Source organism: Uranotaenia lowii, chromosome 2, assembly GCF_029784155.1.
Source record: "Uranotaenia lowii strain MFRU-FL chromosome 2, ASM2978415v1, whole genome shotgun sequence".
Taxonomy (NCBI): domain Eukaryota; kingdom Metazoa; phylum Arthropoda; class Insecta; order Diptera; family Culicidae; genus Uranotaenia; species Uranotaenia lowii.
The window spans coordinates 13,539,618-13,560,472 of record NC_073692.1 but is presented as its reverse complement, the minus strand read 5'-3'; positions in this window follow the sequence as shown (position 1 = coordinate 13,560,472).

Below are 20,855 nucleotides of genomic sequence, written 5' to 3'. Positions count from 1 at the left end.
TCAGGCAAGTCCAAGGACTAATAAAATCGTGTACACGAGTGGCGATTCCTGCTCGTCTACGATTTTTACCCGTAAAGGTTCGCCAAAGCGCGAGCAGGCTGTGAAAAAAAATTCCTTAGGTTCGCGAACCATAGAAAACACGAGCGAGGCAGTCCAACCAAGAGACGATTCTTTTGGATTTTGAATCCTGTCTCGCTCGTGGAAATGGTAACATACATGAAAATTTTTTCCCGCGATTTTGGCTCACGAACCATTTAGTGAAAAGGTTCATGAACTTTTTTTTTGGAAGGGAACGCGTGGTTATTCGATTTTCTTCCGTAGGCAGGCTGTGCGTCTCTTTAGGTACGCGTACGGGTAATAAATTGTGCTTCAAGCAGCAGCAGGAAGTTCTTCATTTTCCACTGTTCTTTCAATTATTGTATGGAATATTTCTGTTTTATTTTTAAGTTTATTAAAAAAAAAAATTTTTTTTTGATAACTTACAACGTTTTAAGATTAACGAAATATTAAATCAAATTCATTCTGCCATGTCAACTCCTGGATGGTCAATTGAATTAAACAAATATTTTTGACAAAATTATGGATTAGAATGGACACAAGAAGGCTGATCTTTAACAACCGTTTAAGGAATAAATAATCAAATCAAATCTTAGAGCCTAACAATTTCATCCAAATCACTACATTTCTGTAGTAGAGGTTGAGTGTAAAATTCCATAACTGTTTTTTAAATTTGGAAAAGACAACCACGATTCCATTTGTAAAGTTTCAATAAGAAAACACATGCAAACGTATCAATCATTATTTTGGATTAAAGTGAATATCATAAAAAATTGATAAACTAATTCAATAATCAAAGAAGAGTTTTCAAGTAATTTTTCTTAAAAAAAACTTTCTTGAGGGGTTTTGGCTTGAGGGATACAAATATCTACGGATACTAGCTTTTTCACCACCTTATTCACATGCCCCTAAAAGGATGAAGAAATAATGAAACCCTTAGTTCCAACGGCTTTTGCAGAGAATTGAATTCTTTTTAACTTATAAGAAGACGAAACAATTTTCCAAGAAGAGAAAAAACCTGAATTATAAGAGTGTGTACTTTATTTTGTCAAAGCGAAAACGGACTTTGACCACAATAACGGGACGGTAGTTTTTAAATATTACAATAAATTCATGTTATTCTCAATTCAAATCTTTTTAAATAAAAAAAATTAGTATGATACTCAATCAATGATAAAAACCGATAGAATTAATGATACGTCGAAAAATAAATTACAAATTTGCATTGTTATTTTTAAATTATAATAATCTCTAACATTAACTCTGAATCCGATCTTGATCTTACTACTGGATTTGAAATCACCTTTTACTGTCTGAATTTCCTTATATTGAGCTTCTTGAATTGATTTCTGCATTTTTTTATCTACCATTTTTCGTCATTTTTATCTACTTATAATCTGAAGATTATTTTTCAATCATCAAAATTCACAACGCAACTTTAAAATGAATAACTCCAAATTAATTATTTATTATTAATGATTCAAAACTATCAAAATTCTTTTTATGGGTTCATCACTCTATGTTTTGAACTGTTAGTAAGTACGGAGTTTGTTTTTCAGATTTTATTTTAACATTTCTGAATCCGCTTTTACGAACTTTGCTATTAAAATTTATATTTTCTCACTCTTTGCATAGAGTTTGGAATGGACAATTTAATGATTGAAAATTGCTTATTCCAAATTCAAAAATATTCAGTTGAAATTCATTTTGGAATAGGGAATCCTGATTTTGGAATTGTGATCTTCTGATGACTCAATTCTGAATGAAAAGTCACATTTTACTATTTGAATTGGGAATTCGTAATCCACAAATTAGACTCAAATATTCGTAGAACTTATTTCAAAACTCCGAATTCGAATTTAAATTGAATAGTTTCAAATTAAGTATCACGAATATGAAATTAAGAATTTATGAGAAAGATTTTCAATCCTAATTTTTTAAATCAATTGTATAATTTTGAATCCAGAAAAGGAATTTAAAAAAATGAATTTTGAATAGTGAACATTCAATTATTTGTTTTCGAATTTTGTTCATCATTCGGATTTTCAGCTGAAATTAGGAATTTGAAATATCAATCGCAAATCGTACATATTTGAAATATTTTAAAAATAAAAATCGAATATGTTCACACTAGTCCAAAGGTAGTTTGTATGTCAAATTTAAGTAGTAATGAAAATCAAATAAGATGCCATTGAAAATATTTTGCAAAATGAGAATGTTCTGAGATTATGTCAATATAAAGCCTGAGAAATATAGAAATTCAACTGTCATATACTCCCTATTGTTATAGTTTATTGCAACACACCAATATTTCGTTGCATCCAAAATCAGTTGAATTAAAAAAAGATCTTTTTTATATCAAAACAGAAGTAAAAAAGCAGTTTTCAAAAATTTAAATGCCATTTTATCAATTATAGTTGTCTTTAACAATAATTTTGAACTTGATCTTGATCAAACTCATGGATTTTAAATCTACGTTTATTGCCTGGATTTCCTATGATTGAGCTTGTTGAATTTTTTTCCTGCTATTTTTAATTCGTCATTATTATCTGCTCATAAACTGAAAATGATATTAGAGAAATAGCGTTTCTTTCTTATCTAATGTTGTCCGATTTCCCGGATTTATTCGGGTTTGCCTGGACATTCAATACAAAATTTTGAAACAGTCCGGGACGGCCCGATTGCCTGGATTTTATTGAAAAATGCCCGGATTTTGCCCGGTTATATTCACTTTATTTGGAAAATCAAAATAACAAACTCCTCCAAAACGGAATTTTTTGAGAAAAAATAATCATGAAAGGTGTTTTGGATCTTAAAGTACGATTCAAAACCTGTCGATAACTTCTGATGAACAAAAAAGTTTTTTTGCCCAGATAATGCTCGGATTCATGAACATTTTTAAAATTAATTGCCGGGATTTTGCTAGGTTTTTATTTAAAATTGCCCGGTTTGTCCGGCTCGGAAACGCGTCAAGCGAAAAAACTAGATATCTTGTATTTGGTCCGCAATGAGTTAACATTGAAATTCTTAATTATCTTAATGGTTTTCCCTCGCTTTCAAAACTTCATCGCACGGTTAATGCCTCCTTTTTTCTGCCATGACATGAAATTTAAAATTCCAAACTTATATAACTTCCTCAATTTGAACTTCGGAAGAAACTTGAAAATAACAAAGGGGATACAATTAAGATGCCGAAGTTGCACATTTCTAGATTGGACTCGTATTTTTTTATCCTTCCCCCACCTCATACATCTCTTTAGGATTCGGAGGAACTTTTTATCCTTCGGATAATTAAATCAATATTTTTTCTATCTGTTACTGGGCCAGATTGCATTCTTTCGAAACTCTATATACAAATTTGCCAAATTTGACGTTGTTTAACATCAGAAAGGACATACTTCAATTCACAAATTATATACATCGTTTAAATTTACAACATTGTAAATTATTTTCAAGATATTGTTATGAAAACTTTGAAAAATCGATATATTTCATCTGTCCACGCGTTGCATTTGGCGCAATCAACAACCATGTGGAGACAAAATAACGAAACGGAAAACACGACCATCAAGTGTGCAATGCGTTTTCCAATTTGGTTCACGAACCAGAATCGCGAGGTTCGCGAGGTTTTCTGCCACGGCTCGCTCACGATTTTCTGGCGATCGGATTCTTCTTGAAAAAAATCCCCTACAATCACGTGTTTGCTGAGTCGCGAACCTACTGTGGTCAGAACTTTTGTGAACTACGCGCGGTTTTGTTTCTTGGCTGCTCCGATTTGAATACGATTTTTTTAGTCCTTGGGCAAGTCCCAGTGTAGACCCAAAACAGCTGGGAATCATCTATTCGACCAAAGTTTATCTAGTAAATTATTCATCAATCATCGTTAATCGTAGAGGATCTAATATGAGAAAATTCATTTCAAATTTTCACTATTCGTGAATTGAAGATGAATGATTCCTTGAAGGTTAGAGATTTCATCAAGCGCAAACCATTTCGATTGGGGAAGTAACAAAAAAAGTTGTTTCACTGCCTCGTAGTTGACTTATATACAGACCTGACGTCATTTCTGCAAGGTACAAAAGCCGCCGTTGAAATAAACAAAATACGGTGGTCAAATCGTGAGCAAAATATTGAAATCGCTTGTGGGGAGATAGTTTGAAAAAAAAGGTAATAAACAACAAAACGAACTATTTAGCTGGCACCTGGCAGGATGTTCCGGATAAAAAAAGGAGAAAAAATTGAAAAATTTGGTTGGACCTGGAAAGGTGCTATAACTCGAAAATAGAGATGGAGTGATAACAAGTCAAACATGTTGTTTTTGTGCCGAAGGAGGACAATCTGATAAATTTCCAACACTTCGAACAAATTATAAATTTTCAGAAATTTTGTAAGCCAAGCTTCAGGAAACAGAAAAAATAACTAAAGGTAACCTTGATTTGGAAAATCGGTAGTTCGTAGTATGCATAAAAGTCGCAGAACTTCTTCATTGGACGCCATTTCAAAAACCACTTGACAGAACGTCGCGAAAAATCACCACTTGTGAACATTTCATTACTAAGCAGCTTCGTTGAAAATTTCGTCAATTTCCTTTCAAAAGGTATTCATAAAACAAAGTGTTGCATTTTTTTCAATCTTTTAATATTATGCAAACAGCAACAAGCGATGATTCAATATGTGTTCAAAATACGTCTTACAACTACAGCAAATAAGAGCTGCGTTCCTGTGTAAAAGGAGCAGATGCGAACCTTGTGAACCTTTGGCCGTGATATTCAAAGTGATCTTATTGTCCACTGCCTTGACATTTGTGTTATTTCAGCTAGATGGTCGCTTGGGGCAACATTTGTTAAATTTGAGCGTGGTAAATCAAAAACCGACTGGAAAGCGACTTGAATCTATTTAAAAAAAAAAATCACGGTCGCCATGGAATAACAATGAAGAAAAATTAAATTTTTCAAAACAAACTTGTTTTTTATCTCTTAAATGGCGTACATGGCTCAAATAAATTATTCGTAAAAATTTTTGGTTTTTCGAGCCGGATCCGGATTACTATTTCGGTGATCAAACTCAGATTGAAAAGAAAATATGATTTCAAAATTTTAAAAATGCATTGCTTCGTATTTTTAACGATGAATTTTCTTCATTTATTTATTTTTTTTGTTTAGGGCAGAATAGCATCCTTTTGAAATCCAAGATAGCTAATGTAGTTAGATTATATAAAAATTCCAGATCTGGCATCAACATCAATGATTACATTTTTAAATAGTATATCTAATTATAAAGCTTCGAATTCAATAAATAAAAACACCATTATTGACGCGCTATAATAACTTCTCCTAGTTATTAGAACAAACCAGGACGGTAAACACACAACAAACTACAAGATATAACTTTTGACCCCTCTAGGAAACGAATAAAATCTACTCCACACTCGGAATAAGAAAAAACATCGCTTGAATTTTGCGTGCCCGCTTTTTGAGGTTCCAACATGACGCGGAATCAGTATTGTTCATCCCCCACAAGTTACGGGAGGTTCGATTGACGGGATTTTGAATAAGTTGAACTACCCTTTAAACCGAAAGAAGAAAGCCGGCGGCTGCTGGTAGAAGATGAACAGCGAAAGTTCCTTCTCGTGGTTTTGAATGGCCCCCGCTAGAGAGATGAACTTCGTTCGGGGCCAACTTTTAATTGAAAACCCATCTACGATCGCCGATGACTTCGCAACTGACTCAAGATAGTGGCGCAAAGAATTGTATACTTAGGAGGATATTGAATTTCCTTGGCGACCCATTGTGTACGAAAAGACTTTACTTTTTTTTTTCAATTGATCGTAAAAGTGGGTGGCTGGGCTGATAGGAGATTTTTTGTTGTGAAGGAACACAATGGCGGCAAAAAACAGAAGTTGGAAACCCATTCGATTTTAAGTTGCAGCAACTATTGGGATTGTTAAGTTGCGCCCTCTGGCTGTAGCCAGTCAGGAAGAAAGCGTTGCAATTCGCAATGATAAGCATTTTCAGACAACATTGTATTTGGTGAACGAACATGGATTTTGGAGAAGTATCTACCTACTTCAGGGCACTGCCGTGCATAATAATGATGATTATGCTCATGCTGGAGAAATAAGCTAAAAAAATCTCTACTCGAGTAGTCTTGTGTTAGGTATGCAGCTAATATGTGAAGGAAAGTCCATTCAAAGTGGCACTGAGATTTGCGAAATGAAATGGAAAAGCGAAGATAACCAGAGCAGAAGTTGGAAACAAATTAAAGGAATTGAATTGAAATTGTCTAACTGACAAATGGATAAGCGAAAGTTCCATTGCTATTCAAAGTAGCTTAGCTTAGCTTAGCTTGATTGACTACTCACATCCACCTGAATCATTGAACCCGAAATGCTCTGTTAATTTTTTACAAAATGGAATTCATTGAAATGGTTTTTCCTGATTCTGATGGTTATTGATATAAATGATGATGATATGAACTTTGTTAATTGTTTTTTTTTTAATAAATGCATTTCGAGCACCATGATCGCAGGCGTGGCTCAGTAGAAAGAATTCCACATCACCAATGGTTGCTACTCCGTGATTGACCGAGGCTACCAATTTTGCGCAAAGGTCAAAAGAATGATGCTTGGGATTAGCAACTCACTCTCAATGCACAAAACTGATACTCTCTCTTTAACCATCAATAACGGCGCCGGCCACGTCCTAGTAGTCAATTGATAGGTAGGAAAAAACATAGAAAGGGATGAAAGAATCAAATTTGTGCTTTAGGACCGAGGTTACCTCTGCATCCTAGCAAAAAAAAATTTGTTTTGGGAGTGTGGGATGAAGGATATGATCAGGAAACACTTTTGACAAGTGCGATGTAGTATATTTATTACCTGCTCAAACTGAAAGCCTAATTTGTTGTCATTTTTTTTAATTTTTTTTAATTTTCTAACACGGCTCTTTTTTAAAATAAAATAAAGAGAAAATTTTTTTGCTAAGATTTCCTAGAACTATCTAGTATTTCTCATCCATATATATAAGGGCAATTAAAAAAAAAAAGTATGTCTTATTGTCAAGAATCAATTTTTCAAATTTTGAACACTAGGAAACTAAAATTTTAAACATTTATTTTTCCGATTATTTTTCAACACATAATTTAACGTATTTTATTTCTTGATTGTTTCTGACCTATCTAATTTATATATTTTTCCATATTTGAGAGCTTTTTAGTCTAATTTATGCTTCAAGTACTGTTAAAATTCAAAATAATTAAATTTTTTGCTATGTGAAACTGTTGGAATTTCATTGGACTTTGATTGAAACTCTATTAACGATAAAGCATTAGAAGCACTAATCCTGAAATTATGTAATTTACTTATTAACCAAGTTTTCACTTGTAATAGATTTCAGATATTAAAAATTTTCTGAACACTAGTTCTGTAATGATTATGGTAGCATTGAACTTCTGTCTTGGTAAGAGAAATGTGACAAAATTTCTGTAATTTAATCGGATTACTTTTGGAACATTTTGGTGCAAATCTATGTTTTTAAAGTCTCATTTTTTCAAGTATTTTTAAAAAAGTCCTATAAAATTTAACGGATTTTAAGCGTTTTTCATAAGGCTTTTTGATCAAGCTAACTTATAATAAACGATAAAAGCATAGCAGATTATGTATGAAAACTAATGATGTAATAAGAATAGACACTTATCTTAACGATGATTCATGCAGATTTTTTATAATGACGCACAATATTCATCAGCAAATAACTCTTCCAAAATAATTTCCAATCTTATGTTTCAAAATGAATGTTTTATTTTCCTTCCTTGGATTAATCTTTGGAATTGGTTCTATATGTTACCATAACCAAACACATTTGATTTTTTAACGAAATTCTACTAAATTAAAGATTTTATTTAATTCGGTTTAATGGGATGGAAATGGGGATCCGTTTTTCCTAACATTTTTTTAAATATTCGATTTCCAAATTCTTTGACGTGTTAGGACGACTTAAAGTAAAAGTTCCATTGCTATTCAAAGTAGAAAAAAAAGAGATGAAAGTTACTGACTACTTCGTCAGCTGATGGGTTTTAATGCATTGAAAGAGTGTAGCAAGTAGTCTTGTCAAAAAGATCTCAAAATCGACCAAAATCTGGAATCCTATTTCGAAATCATAATCAAGATAAGTTTGTATGGCGGCAAAGTTATTCGACGATTCGGCTCTAGGTTGTAACAAGGAATTGGCTTGAATTCTGTATACGGCAGGTATTACCCTTATATGGCGACCGTCAAAACACATAAGACGAATTTTAACGTGATCATGTCTTGTTTATTGAAGATTCTCTTTTTATATTTAAAATAGAGACATGCTTCATACATGGAATTGCCAGAAGTAAATTTAAAAAAAAAATTGAAAATCTTCCAATTACATAAACTATGCTGAACCTTGAAAATTTCATGAAGAATTTAAACCAAACAAACGCAAACTCACCCAGTGACATATTTTGGAAAGTGTTTCAAACCTAATCATCACAAGTGTGGTTATGCTGACATACCATTGACTTCGACTAACCCGTAATCAATCAAAAGCACCACTTTCAAGCGTTTGTTGTGAGCAGTGTCATAAAAAAGTACAATAAAATTGCTCTGAACCTTCTGCCACTCCCGCCAATCATAGGCAAATAATACCAACCTAGTATATTCCTAACCCATCAAATCCAGCTGGTACAATTCCCATCATCATCATCATCATCGAGGGTGAACCTTCAAAACTGCTGTTGTTGTTCATCAGATTAAAGAAAAAGCCTTCCCAGTCGAAATCGAAGGAGGCCCTGCGGTAGGGCCCACAAGTTGTTGTCGTGCGACCTCTTCCGAAAAAAAAAACTACTATCAAAGAAGCCAATGACATTCCATTCCGCATCCAAGCAGGCTGCAATCGATGACAGACAGGCTCACGAGTCGGGCGAGACGCCTCCTGCGATGCCATTTTTACCATAAAACTGGCGCTGTTCGATCATAAAACCCCTCTTGATCGTAATGGCGTGTTTATGATCGGTGTGCCGGCATTGAACTGGAACCTACTGCTAACTGAGATCATTAAAATCGTCGTCGTGAGCAAACTGCTGCTGCTGCCGTTTCTGTCGCCATTTGTCAACTTCACGATCAAAAAATGCTAATCAGAACCCTTTCAGAACCTTTTCCTTAAGAAAAAAAAACACATTTATGATAGCTCAAGACAATAACAGTAAACAGTCGATCGCGGTTTTGCGGCACCATTCATTCTAAAGTCCAACAAACAGTTGGATGGTTGTTGGCAAATTTGCTTAACCTTCAAATTAGCACAGCGCAGCGTTTAGACAACGAAACATTCCGCCGAGCTGCGCCGCGAGCATGAATGGTGGTGGTGGTGTTGCACAACTGAGAAAAGCCCGCAACCTTTGCAAACAAAGCAAGGTTTCGGTGGAAAATATGATCTCAACGCTATAAACAATGAAGACCGAAGAATGGTTTAGATCGGTTAATGGTAGCTCCAGCCAATTGTAGTGATCTATGGCGGTTTTGAAGTTCTTTAAGTGAACATCGTTGTTGAACTTCTGCATACCTACCGGTTTTATGCTATACGAACGCGGGGCAAAGTTCTTTCCACCAACTCCATGGGGGGTTCACGATTTGCATGATCTGCTGTGCACATGGTAATAATTGCTCGCGGTTTCGTCGTGGCGGCGAAGCCTAGCCGCTGAAATCCGAACTGTCGACGAGAATCTTGACTGGGACCAGGTGAAGACGCTGGCTCCGGATCGTCAACAGTGGAGGTCTTTTACCACGGCCCTATGCACCGGAGGATCGGCGCGGGATCATTAAGTAAGTAAGTAAGTAAGTAAGTTTCGTCACATTCCGTAAGATGGTAGCATTCCTTCGTAGAGTAACCTTCATCTTAACAGCTTGAGTTCAATGCAGTCGATCCAAAATCGAAATGTCAACATTGAACCTCAACAAATTTTTGTAATTTAGGTGGAAATGACGAATTTTTGAAAAAAAAAAAATAAGAGGAAGCACCGTATTACCAGAAAAGATCGAACGGAAAAAAAATTCCGCCGATGATAAATTTAGGAGCAGGCTTCTAGAAATTTTAGTGTTGATTTCTAGAGCCTCGCCTTAATCTGCTTTTTCCATCTATGCGAAATCTCAGAGGATCAACTGAACGTTAGATCTATCAAAAGTTTTTCATGTCAATGCTCTTTACGAGTCATGTAAATTCCAGTTTTTTCCAGTGAAGACTTAAGCAAAGCTTTCGTATAAGTATACATGAATTGGTTGTAGAAAAAATATGTCGTCTAGGTCATCCCAAATGGCTTTGTGAATGTGTCAATTCATATCTCAGAGGTTTAACTGTTTTCGTACGGACTAGCTTTTCAGTGTCCGGTATCACTAACTTAAAACTTAGCGCTGCAAATTAGATCGCTAACTGAGTCAATGTAAGCGATCGCTGATTCAAAGCGCTAAATGTGCTGAAATAGTTAGCTCTAGGAGGTAAAACGCTTTTCGCTAACCGCTTATTGATGACTTATTAAGTGATAAAATAAACAGTTATGTTTAAAAAATTATTTATCTTATTTCATGATATTTTTATGTATTTGCGAATTCAATTCCCATATAGCAAGCTAAATTTGCAATTATATGGAATTAATAAAAAATAAAAACCTACAATATCGACTGGGAATCGAACTCCAGCCCTCTGATGTCATTTTACGTCCCCTTCCCACAAGGCCAACTCATCCGGCATTAAACTGGCTCTAGCTCTATAATCGAGTGTCGCCCGATTTTCTCTCTTGAACCGATCAAGGGAAAAAAAGAAGAGACACGTGTGAGTGTCAATTGAAGGCCGCCACTAATTCGGTTACTAAGGGAGTTGTTAGGCAAACAATAGCGACACCAAATCCTCCACAGTAGAGTTTAGAAAAGTTGGGTTGCTTTTGTGGAGCTTTTGTGAACAAGCATACATTTTCTCTCTACCACTAAACGTCAAAGATTCACCTGGCATTGCAAATAGGCGACGAAAAAAACTGATTGTTAGGAATCTTAAATAAGAATTCGAAAAAAAACTCACTAAGAAAGCTAAGATTCGAATTCACCACTCGTCTATTCACACCCCTTCAAATTCATGGCATGTCTCTGCCAACTGCTCCATCTAAGGATGTTTGTGTTCGGATGAATTCTACGGAGGTCGAATCTCAGAAACTACGTAACAATTTTTTATAGAAATATAGCAGATTGATTGTTGAAAAATAAAGTTAGTATGACTGAAATTTTTGAAAAGTTCTATCGATAAGATCAAAAGTTACGCGAGGCACAATATTTCAGATATGAATCTAAAAATGCTAGCTCTATGGAATTTCGAACGATTCATGAGAATAATATCTTTTGCCTCCCCAAATCATTAAAAAAATGTCTGAAAAAACCAATGAAGGAAAGAAAAAAATGGAATGAATGATCCATCTGTGTTTTGAAATAAGAATCTCACGATTTTGTTTTTGATTAAAATAGATTTACTGAAATATAAAATATGATTTTCCTATGGGAACATTTGTCCAAAATTTTATAGAAATCGCATTTGTAGGTTCATGCCTGAAATATTGCACCTCTCGAAACATTTGATCCCATCAATAGAACTTTTCAAAAAAAACATGCTAACTTTATATTTCAACAATTACTCTGCAAAATTTCAATAAAAAGCGTAGCGTAGTTTCTGAAATATTGAAAACACTTACACCGTCTTAGCCGATTTAGGCTTTACAGACTGAATAAATGACGCGGACAACTTCAGATTAACATTTAACACCCAGTACCGAGATGGGAATCGAACCCATGCCATCAGTGGACCAGTGATTGCCGTCTTACCACGCTAACCATTCGACCACCGAGACGCACAAATATTGCAGTTTGAATGTTAAAAGTCCAAAAAGTCCGATATTCGCAGAATCACTGTATCTCAGGTGTGATAATTGATCTATCTTACGCAGAAAATTTGATCAAAAAATATCATCAGAGTAAAAAGTCATGGAAGTTCAAAATCGAAGTGACAGTGCCAGGGGCGGTCCTAGAGTTGGCTCTTGGGGGGGGTGATTTTCTAAAATCAGTCAATAAGAAGAATCGTAAATATCTGGCGGAAAAACGTGTATTTTGAGAAACATAGTGGTGAATGAAGGAGGGGGGGGGGGCGGACTTGTTTGCAGTTGCAAATAAGTCTTTTATTTAGTAGGTTTATATACTTGTAGGTTTGTAATTTGAAAAAATTGAAATTTAAGAAAAATAGTGAAAACTTTTAACAAATTGCCTCATTATACTTATTTTGAAATCTTTTTATTAAACAATCTGCGCCAAAAAGTGTTGATAAAAAGATAATTTTCGTAATTTTACATTTGGAACTTGAAAAAATATAACTTTAAGAATTATTAAAAAAAAATTCCGATATAAATGTTATTTCACAAATGAAAATTAAACACAAATTGTCTTTGAAGAAAATTAAAAAAAAATCACAATTATTTGAGAAAAGTGTTTGTTAATAATTGGTATGAATTAAAAACTGAATATTTAATTATTTTTCTGAAGTATTTGGCTGAATCGTTGTTCGAAAGTATCAAATTATTATTAATTCTTGTTCAAATTCTTCAATTTTTAATTATAAATTTAATTCTAAATTAAGATCTTCATAATCATATTCTTAGGTATAAAGCTTTTGAAACTTCATTTTCATTTGTTTTTCTCTTGAGTTTCAAGCTCTCATACTAGTGTAGTAGATATGTTATGGGTTTTGTTGAAACTGAATCCAAAGAAAAAGTAACTAATCTGCAACGAACTATTCATGAAAAAAGTGATAAGTAGATTTTTCTTCATGCTCTCAATATTTTTAAACTTTTTTTATGACGTTTGAATTAAATAAAAACATATTGAATAAAGAGTCAATTTCTGAAAGTTTAAACTATTTCAAAATTTCAGTGAAAATTCATATTCAATTGCAATTGAAATAACCAAACTTTCAGATTCAGAGTGGATTTTATAACCTTAAAAATTAAGCTGGATTTCTACCTCAAATTTTAGATATTATTGTGTAGATGAACTAAAAACAGTATCTTCGATATAATTAGTGTAAATCCTGAAATCCAGCCTTGTTGGTCAAAAATTAGAAAAATGTCTTTCAAATATTCAACTTGAGCGATTGTCTTGTTTCCGAGAAAATAGTCGGGGATTACGGATTAGTTTTATCTCACCTGGTAAAAATTAAAACATAGGCAAGTTTTTAGAGCCTATGTTTTATAAATTGGTTCTGGAAATAAATTTCTGAACTCGATTTTAGCTTTCATTCATCACCTTTAGTTTCAGAAGTAGTATTTTCAGTATTTTTCGAAAATTGAATAGATATCATTAGAGATGTACCGAATAGTGCGAACGGCCGAATACCAACTATTGGCCCTTTTCAAGTATTCGGTGAAACGAATATTCTGAAAATGAAAAATCGTCAATAAGCTTAAAATGTGTTCATAAGTGCCGTCTGCATCACCGAATATTCTGCAAAAAAATACCATTGTGTGTAATATTTTAAAAGTGATGATAGAATTTCAAAGCAAAAGTGCTATTCAAAGCAGGTGAAAAACACTATTTTTTTGTGCTTTGTATAGAATCTGAAGCATAACTGATATCAGGTTTCAACCAATAATCTAAGTTTCACATTTTTAATGTAATTTTAAATAACCATAAAATCCCCATAGGTAATTGAAATTTATTTTTATACTTTTAATCATAATTTGGTCTCAGAACAACTTTATCGAAACCATTTCTTACTTAATTAACTTAATTTTGAAAGATTTAAATTAAATAATTCATTTTTTTTATAAAAAACTATTGATCATTATTCAAATTGTTTAATTGTGATAACGGCTCAAATTGAATGAGCCAAAGGGGTATAAAAGCATAAAAGCTAATGGAAGACGTAAAATATCACAGTAAATAAAAAATGGAAAGAAAAAAAAAATGATTTACTTAAAATAAACTTTAAATTTGATGTGTTTGCCCATTTTCCATATATTTATCTTAAATTTTAATTTCTTTTTCAAACTTCAAAGTATGTAGATTGAAATTCTAAATATCAGAAAATAGTTTAAGTTATGAAGAATGATTTTATATCAATAAATAAAAATCGATCATTTTTGCTACGTCGAGGCGAATACAATCCAAGCTCATTTTTTTCAAAAAAAGTTCCAAAATAAGAATTTATTTTTTAAAATAATCTTCTGAAAATTAAATGTTTCATTTTAATTAAAATTGTCTAGACAGTTTCGGTATCTTCAATCCGGAAAACAATATGAGGTTTTGAGAATCTCAAATTGAGATGCATTCTGTAAATCGGAGATAGCAATGAAAATTAAACCAAGAAATGGAAATGTAGTATTAGGAAATGTAGATGTAGGCAATAAAAATCGAATCTGTCCAGGTGGACATCTTTGGGAGGGGGTAGGGATTGTCAAATGTCCACACTTTTGCACGGAGAGAGAGAAGAGGGTAAAAATCTCATTTTTCTGTCCACGTGATATCTGGACGGCCACAAAACTAATTTTAACCTTTAAGTGCTCAAGTCTGTTTTACTTCTAAAAAGGATCGAGATATGTTGATCCATCAAACATGGAGCAAACCGATCTGCAATAACTCGTAAGATAATAAAGTTATGGTGGAAACAAGTTTGCTGGCATTTATTGAATAAACTGGCTATTTGGTGAACATAATCAAAAAATGATTAAATTATGGCTAAAATTTTAACGAAGGTAGTCTGAAAAAAACATTTTCACTAAATATCCAAAAGCGAAAACAACTCATGAGCTTTAAATATAACTTATCAGATTAGCGATACGTTGTTTGATGACAGAGACCCGCACGAAAATAAATTGAATATTTTGCATGATCCCAAACTTATTGAGGGGTAAGCCCAAGCTTTTGATCGATAACTCAAGTAGCTATTTTATTCGTTTGAAGCACTATGTAAATTTTGAGCACAAAATTTAAAAACATGTATTTTTACATTTATGAAAAAAGAATCAAATGCATTTCCCTACCCTGAACTGATCGGGTTGAAATATAAAGTGCGATTTTTTGGAAATTTTCCAACGTTAAGCCAAGTTCAAGTCATATTAAGTAAACATATACATTTTGCCAAAACATACGAAAAAGGTTTTGATCATCGACTTAAGAATGAGATCAAAAGATATGCAATATGTCATAAGATGACTGAGATATGACCAAACAAATTTTCTTGTTTTTGAGGGGGTGATCCCAAACTTATGGCCGGTAGCGTATATGGTCAGCAAATTCTTATTCAACGCTGTAAGTACCTCAGCAAAAGTTATTTGATGTAATTCGTTCCAGAGAATTGCAAGTTACAGCTGTTTTAGTTTGGCGGACCGACTTTTCTTTTCAATTTTAAGCTATTAAGTGATTATTAAATTCATTTAATGAACAAACAACCCCACGGAGTGGAAAAAATTGAGAATTCGAAAGTACACCTACTATGAAAAGTGCTTAGTTTTTATATCTAATTCAGCGTTTGCGAGTATTTCGTAACGGTTTTTTGCCGCTTGGGGGGGGTGATCACCCCGATCACCCCCCCCATAGGACCGCGCCTGGACAGTGCGCGTGCTTCCAAATTCTATACAGTTATGAACGGTACTTTATCTTTCGAAAGCTAATGAGAATTTAATACAAAAGTTACTTGCTGATACCATAAGTTTTATGCTGGCCAAAGCCATATGCACGCTAGGCTAGTGCCAAGGCTAGTAAAAATAAGGGGGCATCCAATTATTACGTAGAGCTCATAGGGGGGAGGGAGTAAGCTCGAGCGTTATGAATTGTGAAAAGGGGAGGGGGGGAGGTATGCTCATCGTTACGTAACGATGTTTTCCTTCGAAATTTTTACATTAATCGCAGCTATTTTGATGTCATGCAATTTTTGCAGGGGAATTGGTATTGAATGTTCATGAAATAAAGGTTTATTAATTCTGACGAATGTTAGTAAGTGAAGTATATTTTGCATAACAAGTTGTGCTCCTCGAGCAAAATAAAGGGAATAGAGACCATCATTAGGTCTGTTTAATGAAGTCTGGTCGAAATATGTCGAAACAAGTAGGTATAACTAAATTGACAGTTGATCACCTGTTTTTTCCAATATACTTTGATCGATTTCTACCAGGCCGAAAAGAATCCTGCTGCTGTGTTGGATCGGTTTTGACTAGTTTCATCTTGCTTCATCGAACAACGACCTGACTAATTTCGACCAAAACATTGGCTCATTGAACAACTACCAGTTGAAAGATACCAATTTCTAATTACGATTGAACGAAATTATTATTGAGTATTAAGAAGCGATCAGGACAGATATGAACTAAATTTATTTTGTTGTATGAAGAACATTAAAAAATATTATGTTAAAACTCTTTTCTAACTTTCGAACATTAAAATTAAATAAAATGAGTAGGGGGGAGGGGGTATTTATCAGCGTTATGTAATTTTCAGAGGGGGGTGCGTCATGGCGTTACGATTTGTGACATACGGGCGGGAGGGGGTCAATAAAGTGCATTTTTGCGTTAAGTAATTAATGGATGCCGCTTAAGTGATGTTTAAAATATTTGTGATCAATTTAAAATTAAAAAAACACCATATTTCCTAAAACAGTTAAAAGGTTTCCAATTGTTGAAAAGTTCCCTGATTTTTATCACGTACCAACATTCAAAAATGCAATCCGCCCGCTAATAACAACGCTCCTTAAATCAACAAATCACCTAGTCTTAAAACGATCACACTCAACAGTAGATAACGTCCCGAATGTTTACAAACTTTAAGCACAACGCACTCGGGTACCAATCAAAAGCTCACAACGAACGTCAACAAACTTGCACTTTGTTGTCGGTTTTGTTGTCATTAGACTCCGGAAAGATACCGCAAAATAAAAACATTTCGCTCTATAAGCGTATTTTTTTATTTCAAATCAGCTGTTCAATCAATCAAACTTCAACAAGCCCAGAGTCCCAGATTATTGCACTCGAATTAGCGAGTAGAGAGGTAGGTTCACCAAAGATAATACCAAGACGCCATCGAGTGCCGCCTCGGCATTTCTTGGACAAGATAGCCGGAACTTGCTTAGTAAACCAACTACTAGCCAGCCCATCGGTCATGGTTTGCTACGACGATGATTGACACAGATCGCTTATGCAATTGTAGGTTGGTAGCATGCGATGTAGCAACAAAATGTGGCCTACTACATGGATGGGTTGCTAGATCTAGCTCGATCAAAATCCCAAAGGGGCGAAAAGCACCCCAGCAATGGCTCATAAATTTAATTTAATTGATACATTTTGTTCGGGGAATCGAGTTTTCTTCCTCTCATTTCTTCCGAGGGCCTGAAGCAACGGCGTTGGATAAATTCCCGAGCTTCAAGAGACGTATGACGGAAGCTTAGGCGAAACCACCCTGCCTGCTGTTGATCTTGAGATGGTGTACCATTAGGAGGGCCCTCTAGAGTCTAGATCAAGGAACATGTGCTACTCAAACAGCCAGGCTTCCGTCGACTTGCTTGAGGCTGACTTTAATAAAGCCCACGGAGTTGAGCAGAGTTTAGACGGAAAAAAAGCTTAAAGAGAGAGTTAGAGCTCCGGTAAGACAGTTAATAATCGGAATGTGGTGTGATTTATTGCAACGAGCCTCTTCTTGGTTCTGCGAAATTACGTGGTACCATTAGGAGTAAATGCGAACTGCTGCCGGAAGGTGAACTCCAAGCGGTCCGCCGGGTCGGAGGTATGGATTGACAACTCCATCGTGAGTTCGATCATCTGTGTTGAGCACAGCAAATAAAAATTCAAGACGATATCATTGAAATCTATGTTGTTCAGCGAGTGATTTGTGGCGTTTGGTCCGTTTCCTTTTTGATTTGTTTTCACAACTGAAGTCAATTGAAAGCTTTCTCAGAAATTAAGATGTTAGGAAGTCTTTCGCAATTCAAATAACAAAAAAACCTAGCTAGCCTTTTCTTGCCCAAGATGGATTTCGGTCAGTGGAAAAAACAGCTTATAAAATAAGGTTGCCAGATTGCCTGGTTTTATCCAGGTTCGCCCGGATATTTAATACAAAATTGAGGAACAGCCCGGCCCGGCCCGGTTGCCCGGATTTCATTGAAAAATGCCCGGGTTTTGCCCGGATTTATTCACTTTATTTGGCAAATTAAACAAAAAAAAAACAATAAACAACTCCAAAACGAAATTTTTTGAGCGAGTTTTATAAAAAATAATCATGTAAGGTTTTTTTTTGGAAGCCTAAAATACTGTTCAAAATCTATCGATGAGTATTGATGAAAAAAAAAAAAATTTTTCATTTTATTTACTTGATTTTTGATAAAGAATTTCTGTGTGATGACAAAATTTGCCCGGATATTGCCAGGATTTTTGGTCGTCAATTCGAAATCGAATGCCCGGATTTTGCCAGGTTTTATGTAAAAATTGCCCGGTTTGTCCGGCCCCGATACGTGCTGAAAAAGTTCTGGCAAACTTATTATAAAAGCATATAAATTTAATTTATTTGTACACTTATTTGTATGGAAATGACTAAAATACTTTAAAATTGTTTCAATTATTCGTTTTGGTAACATACTTTGAAATTTCACCCCACGGACAGTTTTGAGGAAGATATACTTTTTCACAAAATATGATTGAAATCCAATTTATATTTTAATATTCGTTTCGTATATTTTCCTGTAACACGAACAAGAGATAAGCCTTTTACGATTCAACTGCATAATTTTTATTGCCATTTCAAGTGATTGCGTTTCATCCAATTTGAAAAGCTTAGAGACCAAGAGGAGACGCTTAAGACAAATTGAGTTGTTCCTCAAAAGACCCATCGCTCAATTTCAATTGATTCAATCAGAAGCAGCAGCAGCAACCAAGAGGAGCTTGATCACTCAAGATATACCCACATATGGTTGTTGCCTAAGTGAAATCATTCAAAACGATGATAACGTTGATGGGTGTATGACTGGGGAAGCTGTATTAAGCTTTTGAGTTGAAAAATAGTTGTTGAAGAATTATCTATATTGAGTTTTTGTCTGTAGTAAAACGTTACATGTTTGTTTATAAAAGTGTATACACAAAAGTAGTTTTGAAAATTTTTATGGCCATACTTTTTTACTTTTTTTTTACAATAACCTTGTCGATTACCTACTCTAAAATTTGCAAAATGAACTTTTTAAATTTGATAAGTGACAACAAAGCCTGACGACCGTTCCTTTTTTTTCTAGGCTTAGCTATTAAGAAAAATAAAAAAAATGGACTCAAGAAGTCGTCGATCGGTTGAATTACACAAGACAATAAAATTTTTCATTTTTTCTTGGTGCCGAAGATTTAAGACCTGATTTTGACTGATTTGGGAGCGCTGAATTCGAATATGCACAAGATTTTTTCTGGCAGCTCTAGTTTTTGATATTGATAAAGTAATAGGTATATATTGAAAATTTGCTCCATTAAATCACTTTTTGCGTTACTCATTTAATCTGCATAGCTCTAAATTCACCATAAAATCAACACGTCATGTGTAGAACATCAATACCTTGAATTGATTTGAGTTTTTTGTAAGTTTTGACTTGTTGCTATCGGAAAAGTTGCAGTTGACTTGCATATTTGAAAAAGATAAGTAATATTGGAAAAACTAAGGAACATCTAACATCATTAGGTAATGTTTTCCGTAGTAAAGTTTTAAGTGTATTGAGAACCCTGTAATTAGACTTAGTACTCTTTTTATATTCATTTTAAGTCATCATTTGGACCAATATGTGTTCCGTTGATTTGTAATAAATAAATAAATAAATTAAAAAAAAAATGTATTGACCTGAAAATGGTCATTTGATGTCACGATATTCCCATGTTTTTGTGTCTGTTGATACAGTATATAGTAGCCTTTCTTACAGCCCGAAAATTATAAATGAATACATATGACACAAAATAATAAACAAACAAACAATTTTTAGATTTTGAATAATGAATATAGCTTTTCAAACGCAGTAAATCCAGAATGAATTGAAAAAGCAAAAATTTGAAAATGGCAATAGGAAGCATTTAAAAATAATCTAGATAGATCCCTAATCTTAATTAACAAATTAGTAATTTAATTCGCCACAAATTGGTTGTCTTTGAATGACTGGATACTGGAATAAGATTTTTTGTAAAGTATGTGTTTTTTAATTCAAGGTACTTTTTTTGGAGTTACAACAAATGATAATTTAAAAATAAAAGATATAAAAAAAAAATTAGGAATAGAAGAATTTAAAAAAAAAGATGCCCAACCATGTGTTTTGAATAATTTAACGTTTGTTTTGAGTTACCTAAATTTGTCATAATTATGAAATTTGGAAAATTGACAACATTGACAGAATTAGAAAAATTTAAAACAAATTGAAAGAAACTACGAGAGCTGCAAAATAAACAAAAACTGCAAAGCTGATAATTTTGGTCAAATTAACCAATGACAAAAATAACAAAACTAACAAAAATGAAAAAAACTAAATGAAAATTACCAGATTTATAAAATTGACAAAGTTGGTGAAATTGACAAAATTGACGAAATTCTTTAGCCAAATTCGTCAACTTTGTCATTTGTATAAATTTTGTTGATTTTTTAAGAACTAAATGTTGTTCATTTTGTAGATTTTTTCAATTTTGTCAATTTTTCCATACAGTCAATTTTTTCCATTTTGTCAGGTTTTCGAATTTTGTTTTTTCAAATCTTT